The 9,280-nt window shown below is 47.8% G+C and overlaps 1 pseudogene; it reads left to right on the top strand.

Annotated features, from left to right (window-relative positions):
- Window positions 1-6,577: 6,577 nt before the first annotated feature.
- The window catches only part of LOC118362170 (protein arginine N-methyltransferase 3-like), a 75,676-nt pseudogene continuing 72,973 nt past the window's right edge, over window positions 6,578-9,280 (top strand).

Here is a 9,280-nt window from a genome sequence, read left to right as displayed (position 1 = left end):
GCTCTGTCAGTAATCTTTAATTTTCAACAGACACAAAAGACAAATTTCCTTTATATAAAAATCCCCATAACATGAACATTAAATGAAAGAAACCGGTATTCAAGGCACCATCAGTAGCCTATATTTTCTATTTTAGCAAAAGTGGGCTAAATTTACTTCAAAGAAAAAAACAATAATAGCAATTTTCTATCATCCACTCAACTGAAATATTTTTAAAATATAATTGGATTGAAATACAATAAAATAACGTGCAAAAATCTATTAATCAAAAACAACACTTTGTTTAAGGAGAAGTAACATGCAGTGAAAACAAATATTAAACTTTAACTTTTAAACTTGAACTGAGTAAAAACTCTAAATATGTGATTGCACAGTAATGTTCACTTGTTTGAGGTTGAGGGTGATACTTGGTGGTGTCCCATCTTTTCCACAAGTTCATCAATGTTCGGGGTAAGGCTCTGAGCTGAGGAAATCCTCAGAATTGAGTGGAGGTGTTCAGCAGTAAGTCGACTTCTGTGTGATGTTTTGTTCAAGTTCATCAAAGAAAACAGTTGTTCACACAGGTATGTGCTGCCAAACATAGACAACGTTTGAGCAGCCTGGATGCGCAGCTGGGGCATTGTGTCGGGAGGAAACGGGCGAACTCCGCAGCACCCACTGCCGCATATTTTGCCCTCAGTGCATCATTGCATTGGAGGTCAATCAACTCCATTTGGAGGTTTGGTGGTGAGCTTTCCACGTCAACAGCAAATGGGTTACCGAGCAGTTCCAACCTGCTTTTTTGTGCTTCAAAGTCAGCAAATCGGCGTCGAAAGTCAGCGGCAAGCATACCTATTTTATCAGCCAACTGTGCGCTCGGGAACGCACTGGTAGAGAGCTTCTCTTTCATGGTCTGGCAGCTGGGAAAGTGGCTCAAATTTTCTTTCCGCATCTGCGTCTCCCACAGAGTCAGTTTGGTTTTAAATGCCTTCACTGTACTGTACATATCAGAGATGACACGATCCCGACCCTGCAGCTGCAAGTTCATTGCATTCAGATGACTCGTAATGTCACACAGAAAAGCCATTTCACACAGAAACATTTAGTCTCGGAGTTGTGTTGTGTCTTTCCCTTTGCTGTCCAAGAACAGACAAATCTCCTCACGAAGCTCGAAACATCTTTGAAGCACCTTTCCCTGGCTTAGCCATCGCACCTCTGTGTGATAAGGCAAATCACCATGCTCCATTTCTAACTCCGTCAGAAATGCCTTGAACTGGCGGTGATTCAAACCTTTGGCTCTGATAAAGTTAACTGTGCGCGTGATGATGCTCATTACATGCTCCATTTTCAAGGCTTTACCGCACAACGCTTCCTGGTGTATGATACAATGATAAGCTGTCAGCTCACCTGTCGCGTTTTCCTCTTGCATCTTTTCCCGTATCTTCGCCACCAGTCCGCTCCTGTGTCCACACATCGCAGGTGCTCCGTCGGTTGTCAAACCCACGAGTTTTTCCCAAGGCAGCTCCATCTCATTTACACATCTTGACACCTCTTCATACAAATCATGCCCCGTAGTTGTGCCATGCATAGGACGTAAAGCCAAAAACTCCTCTGTCACGCTTAGGCTGGAGTCCACTCCGCGGATGAAAATTGACAACTGGGCAATGTCAGAAATGTCGGTGCTCTCATCCACAGCCAAGGAATATGCAATGAAATCTTTTCCCTTTTTCACAAGCTGCTCTTTTAGATTGATGGACAACTGGTCTACTCTCTCGGCAATGGTGTTTCTGCTCAGACTCACATTTAAAAAGAGTTGCCTTTTTTCTGGGCAAACTTCGTCACAAACTTTAATCATGCAGTTTTTGATGAAATCCCCCTCCGTAAATGGCCGGGCTGATTTAGCGATCTCTTCTGCCAAAATAAAACCCGCCTTGACAGCAGCCCGGCCTTGTGGCTAGTACTTTTTGAACAGAGCCTGTCGAGATTTGAGGCCTCGTTTAATTCCTCTGCCTTTTGTAGCCTTTGTTCCATGTCCATATTCTTGTTTTTGTCCGCGTGTTTCGTTTCATAATGTCGTCTCAGATTATACTCTTTCAGTACCGCCACACTTTCTCCACACAGAAGACACACAGGTTTTCCAGCTACCTCCGTGAACAAATACTCCGACTCCCACCTTGTTTGAAACCCCGGTTCTCAGTGTCCACCTTCCGTTTTGCCATTTTTGATGGGTATCTGAAAGTTAATTTTACTGTGATGCTGACAACTGCTGTGCCAATAAATATTGAAATGAAGCAGCCTACTGCTCGGTGCGTCACCGTTGCATTGTGGGAAATGTAGTATTGGTGCGTGTAAAAGATCTGCGGGCTGCCGGCTTGCTGCGGTCTGCGGGCCGGTTCTAATAATAAATCAAGATCATCCCAGGGGCCGTAAAAAACCTTCTCGCGGGCCGGATGTGGCCCGCGGGCCTTGACTCTGACATATGTGCTCTAGATGTTCTGGTGCTGTTCAGGCAATTAACTATTGATTGGGGATTATTTTTGGGGGGATTCCCATGACTATGTTTTTGTATTTTAATGTGTATTTGCTGTATTATTATAAGGGGTACATTTTTTAAAAGAGACCTAGGTCTCAATGTCTTCCCTGTTTTTAAAATAAAGATGAAATAAAAAATGTCTCAAGGCTAAACCTGTCTCCTCCCCTTCATCTACACTGATTTAAGTGGATTTAACCAGTGACATCAATAAGGGATCATAGCTTTTGCCTGCATTCACATGTTTGGTCTGTTATGGAAGGAGGTGTTCATAATGTGTTGTACAGAGTGTATAGCTGGCTCATTTGGATGTGTATTCTACCTGTGATCCAAAATCAAATGTTACTTGCTAGGACAAGGAGACATCATGATATTACTTTTGTCTTTACACATCAAGTACTAAAAAAATGTCCAAATTAACAAAATTCCCTGCATTTGCATTGCGAATGTTGCTTTGATGGATACCAAACACGTGACATGCAACGTTCAAAGTGGGTAATGTTGAACCCCCAACTCCTGTCTTGTCACTCACCCATTTAAATATCTTAAACATATATAGTTGAAGGCATGGTCTGTACCTTGTGAATATTCCCTTTTGATAGCACAAATATTCCCATTTGTTCTCTCTGCTATAAAATATAGTTGTTTTTCAGAATTACTGTCACTGACATGTTAATAAATGTCTGAGCCTACAGCCCACTAACATTTGTCCCACACACACCTACAGTACACTCTTCTCCCCGCCCCCACTTACTTATACACATACAATTCAAAGAAGATCTAAGTCTGTATTCACAAAGTGCCTCAGGGTAGCATTGCTGATCTAGGATCACTGATCAGGTCCCTCTATGTAGTCAGCAGATGCAGCTGCTGTTTCAGCACTGAGGACCGGACACCTGATCAACTTCCCATTATAGGAAAAGTCACATGTAATAAGTTATCGTGGCGATGACACACTTTGTCTTTTAATATAGAATTGATTACATTTTATTATCGGGACTCCTCACATCTGGTTCTTGGGCCACAGTGCCGAAAATGATTCCAAAAATGTATTTTGTCCATGCCCTTGCCTATACACACACTTAAGTCATTGTTATTCACAACCAAAGAAATGTGTGCTTCGGATATAAACAAGGTTTTTGGCATTCATAAGAAAAAGGACTATTCAAATAAGTCAGTAGCTTTAAAAGTCCTCAGGGTGGCAGTAGTGAGCAGGAGTTATTCTTGGAGTCTGTTTGAGACCCTGGACTTTTTCCACATTTTGTTATGTTACAATCTTTATTTTAAAATTGATTCAATCTACACACTACACCATAATGACAAAGCAAAAAATGTTTTTTAGATTTTTTTGTGCAAATCTATTGCATTTATTGCACTTTAGAGGAAAGCGTTTTATTACATGTGACTTGTCCTATAGACTACCTAGAGGGATCTAATCAGTGATCCTAGATCAGCAATGCTACCCTGTGAATATAGACTTAGATCTTCCTTGAATTGGATTTGTGTAAGTAAGTGGGGGAGGAGAGTGTATTGCAGGTGTGTAGCCTGGCTGGTCATTTGGTAGTGGGCTGTAGCCTCAGGCCTTTGCCTCTTATCTGACCCCTCCCCTCTCTTCTTAATTTTATAGCAGAGACAACAAATGGGGATATTTGTGCAATCAAAAGGGAATATTCACAAGGTACAGACCATGCCTTCAACTATATGTTTAAGATATTTAATGGATGTGAGTGACAGACAGGAGTTGGGGGTTCAACATTACCCACTATGTATGACACTTGAAATGTGCATATCATGTGACTGGATCACAACCAGTCATATCTAACATCCATGAAGCAACATTCAGGGAATTTCATTAATTTGGACACCTGTTCGGTACTTGAAGGTTGAGTACAAAAACTCTCACAATAGACCTTTTGAAAGTGGTAGCACATTACTGCCATCGAGTGGATGAAAATTGGTATAACACAGGTTATTCTGTAAATACACCACAATTCAGCCATATGAGACTTGACACAGGATTAATAATGGTAATTTAAACCCACGTCCGATTTAAGAATATTGGATACTTTATTGTACATACAATACATGCATCATAATACAGCCAGTGTCCAGTTTTTTACACTTCATCAAATGTGCTTTACCTTACATTTTTAAACAGGCCTACAAACAGGAAATGTGGTCCTTCTGTAGCTCAGTTGGTAGAGCATGGCGCTTGTAACGCCAGGGTAGTGGGTTCGATTCCCGGGACCACCCATACGTAGAATGTATGCACATATGACTGTAAGTCGCTTTGGATAAAAGCGTCTGCTAAATGGCATATTATTATTATTATTTAGGAAATGCAGGCTGAAGTGGATGGTGACTGCAATTGGCCAATTGTGAATAGATTTGTAAAGACAAAGTAATATCATGAAATCTCATTTTGTCTTCGCTATGTAACTTATAACCTATTTGATATCACAGGTAAAATGTAGCAATTACATTCACTTATTACTTATCAAGAGAAGGAAGGGAGGTACATAGTACTCATAGTAATAGCCATGTATTAATCGAACAGTACATTTAATGTCCCCCAAAAAAAGGTTACATTTGTAGCCTACAGTCAAACATATGTTAACATTGTTTATTCCACTTGCTTTGGCAATCAAAAATGAACAGGTGGTGATTGACTCCGCTGTCCTGGCGTCGTGAGGGAGTTTGTTCCACCATTGGGGGCCAGAGCAGCGAACAGTTTTGACTGGGCTGAGCGGGAACTGTACTTCCTCAGTGGTAGGGAGGCGAGCAGGCCAGAGGTGGATGAACGCAGTGCCCTTGTTTGGGTGTAGGGCCTGATCAGAGCCTGGAGGTACTGAGGTGCCGTTCCCCTCACAGCTCCGTAGGCAAGCACCATGGTCTTGTAGCGGATGCGAGCTTCAACTGGAAGCCAGTGGAGAGAGCGGAGGAGCGGGGTGACGTGATGGTGTCAAGTGTGCTTATGTCTGCGTAAGGAGGAAGTAGAAAAAAAGGCAACAACTATTTCTTGTCTAGCAATCGGTGACAGCAGAGTACGCTGCCCAACCGAATGTTATTAGAAAGAGATTATCCTGATTTTAAAATGGTGTCGACTTGAACAAATCAAAATATACACTTTGTGAGATGTTTGACGAAATAGACCAGCATACCTCTCCATAGGAAAACATTGAGGGGAGCTCAGAGTTCCAAGCAATGTTCCCTCTAAATTGCGTGTGCAGTAGCCCGAGACTGCTGTGCAGCAGTCAGTGCAGAAATATCAGCCCACGGAGAGAAGCATGAGATTGCTCTTCACTCAACTTTCTAGAGCAGCAGTCACAAACCGGTCAATCGCGATCGACTGGTCGATCTCCAAGGCATTCCTAGTCGATGGTAAAAGCCTTGTATTCATATTGTAGCGACCCGCACAGACAGCTGTGTGTTATGTGTTAGGCTAGGAGGTGGTTGTGTTGTACTGACCAGTACCCGGTGTTCGCGGGGTCCGACCTGTCAATCAACCTGCTATCTGCCAATCACGGGAATGCCTGGAATGTTCTGATGCCGGGCATCCTGGTGGTTGGCGGAGTGGTGTGGAGGGGGTTGGGCAGGGGGTGGAGCATTGGAAGTTAAGACCAGGTTCAGCCTTTGTTCTCTCTCTCTTACGTCTGGGTTTCACAAGAGAAGGTCACGATTGGCTTGTGGGTTATCTGTCATCTATTTGGCATGTGCTACGGCCCAAACAGTGGCCTGTGTAAAGTTGGTGTAATAAACCGTCAATTCGTAAACTCAAGCCTCTGTCTGGACAATTGTTCATTTATGATGATCTAGTCAGGTCATTACATTGGTGTCAGAAGTAAAAACGTTGATACAAGTTAGCCAGCTAGCTAGCTGACTTATGTGGCTAGCTACCGTAGGTGAGAACGGGGATTGAAAATGCTTCGAGGGAATCCGAAAGTGAAGGTGGAGGTAGGGGACGATTATGGCCAAGGAGGTGCGTGTGAATGGACGTCGGGGGCTCTGTCTGAGGAGATCGCCAGGGCGTCGGAGCGCAGAGGCCGCTTGAGGGAGGACGTTAGAGCGATGGCGGCTGAAGCGGGCATGAGTGCTTCGTCGAATGTATTTCGCGCGGATTCTGGTGGGCGGACCGAAGTGGTGACGTCGACGCGGCGTGACGAGGAATCTGGGGCTCAGGATGTAAACAAACATGGCGGCGCCCAGTTCCCGGCTGCGTCCGTATCTGTTAAGACCCCGAAGTATTCCGGTAAGGCGGATTGGGAAGCTTTTCATGCTCAGTTTGAACTGTTAGCTCATTTTAGGGGGTGGTCGGATGAAGAAAGGGCACTGCAGTTGGCTTTATGCCTCACGGATGAAGCTCTGGCCTGTTTGATATTGATTAGCCCCGAGGACAGGCATGATTATGGGGCTTTAGTGGGAGCACTGAGGAGGCGCTATGGACAGTGTGTACAGCCCGGGCTACTGCGCTCCGAACTGAGTAATAGACGCAGGCAGCCTGGAGAGCCTCTACGGGTGCTAGCTAATGACATTGAGAGCCTCTCTCGGCGGGCATATGCTCACATGCCCCCTCCGTGCAGAGCGAGCTAGCACGGGACCAGTTCATACAGGCGCTCTCTCCTACGGAGCTGCGCATACAGACCCAGCTGGCTCATCCTGAGTCATTGCAGACAGCCTTGGAGATGGCTTTGGAGAGGGAGCTGGTGTGGGCTGGGGCTTCAGCTGGGGCTTTGGTGGGGGTGCAGGGAGACACACCCTCTGTGCGAGCTGGGGGGCAGAGCAGCCCGGAGCCGGAAAAGCCTGCTTGGGTGGCCGAAATGACAAAACTCATTCGTGCTGTGTCGCTACAGGCGGAACGAAACACACACCCTGGTCCCAGGGTCTGCTGGGGTTGTGGCCAGCCAGGCCATCTGCGCCGAGATTGCCCCATGTCCCCCAGAGCTCAGGGAAACGGCTCGGGGTCCGCATAGACCGGGTAGTGCGGACCCCTGGCTTTCTATCCCAACCACCATCATCTTCAGGAGGAGCCCACCGGCACAGACGGGGAAGCAAGGCTCCACTTCCCCCAGAAGCAGACGAGGGCAAGCGGATGGAGCCTGTTGTTGTGGTGGGCCGGACCTGTGTTGGGGACTTTTGTCATGTCCCTGTCACTGTGGAGGGGGTGCCCTGCTCCGCCCTGGTGGACACTGGGTCCACAGTAACCCTGGTGAGGCCAGATATTGTGCCAGGTTGGACTCAGTGTGAGCCTACAACTGTGCAGCTCCGCACAGTCACAGGTGAGCTGGCACCCATGAAAGGGAAGGGAATAATGACTCTGACAGTGCGTCATCCTGTGTGGGTGGCGGCTGTGCAGGACCCTTGTATCCTGGGGTTGGATTTTCTTAGGAGCACAGGCTGCCAGTTAGACCTAAATAGGGGCACACTGAGCTTCCAGGGAGGGACGGAAGTCACCATGGCCCCCCTAATGTCACATTCACTCAACCCAACAAACCCTTTACTCCAACAGTTACAGCAGCAGAGACTCATGGCTGCGCCCCTCCCCACAGCTGTGTGTTACATTCCCCCAGCTACCTCCATGACACAGCCCTCTGTGAGCCCGGGCCGCACCCCCCCAGCCCAGCTACCCCAGATGGGAGAGGAGAGGACACTGTCTGCAGTGAGGGAGATATGGGGGAGGAACTGTGTTGGTCTTGACCCTGAGCAGCAGGAACGGTTGTGGCAGTTGCTGTTTGAATTCAGAGACAGCTTTGCGTTGAGTGAGGAAGAGGTGGGTCAGACTCATCTGGTGCAGCATGAGATCGACACAGGTGATGCTCGACCCATCAAGATGCGTCCCCGCCGTATCCCGCTGGCACGCCAGGAGGCGGTAGACAAGGCTGTGTTGGAGATGCAGCGGGCAGACTTCATTGAGCCCTCAGACAGCCCCTGGGCGGCGCCAGTCGTCATGGTTCCGAAGAAGGGGGCAAGCTGAGGTTCTGTGCGGACTACAGGCGGCTGAATGAGGTAACCAGGAAGGACTCATACCCCATACCACGTATCGATGATCGCTGGACTTGGTTAGGGGTCCTCCTGGTTCTCCTCACTAGACCTCCGCAGTGGCTACTGGCAGGTGCCCCTCTCCCCAGAGGCCAGAGCCAAAACTGCGTTCTCCACTAACAGAGGACACTGGCAGTTCAAGGTCCTGTGCTTTGGCCTGTGCAACGCTCCAGCTACTTTTGAGCGTTTGATGGACAGGGTGCTGGATGGCATCCCCCCTACAGCAGTGTCTGGTATACCTCGATGACATCCTGGCCCATGGCAGCTCCTTCCAGTCAGCCCTGGGGGCGCTACGGCGTGTGCTGGAGAGGGTGGCTGCCGCAGGTCTGAAGCTCCACCCCGAGAAGTGCCACTTCATGAGGAGAGAGGTGTCCTTCTTGGGCCACCGAGTGGGGAAGGAGGGGATCAGCACCATGGAGGACAAGGTAGGGGCTGTCAGAGACTGGCCCACCCCCACCGACCAGCGTCAGCTGAAGAGCTTCCTGGGCCTGGCCTCGTACTACAGGAGGTTTGTACGGGGCTTCTCAAGCGTTGCTGCTCCACTGAACCGCCTGCTGCCGAAGGACAAGGCTTTCACTTGGACAGTGGAGTGTGAGGAGGCGTTCAACACCCTCAAACGTGCACTGATCGAGGCCCCGTGCTCGCCCCCCCTGACCTCACCTTGCCCTTTATCCTGGACACAGACGCGAGCAATGTGGGCATGGGTGGGGTGCTGGCCCAGGTGGGGCCAGAGGG

This window comes from Oncorhynchus keta, chromosome 2 (assembly GCF_023373465.1).
Source record: "Oncorhynchus keta strain PuntledgeMale-10-30-2019 chromosome 2, Oket_V2, whole genome shotgun sequence".
In the NCBI taxonomy this organism is placed as follows: Eukaryota; Metazoa; Chordata; class Actinopteri; order Salmoniformes; family Salmonidae; genus Oncorhynchus; species Oncorhynchus keta.
This window is presented reverse-complemented; position numbering and strand designations above follow the sequence as displayed.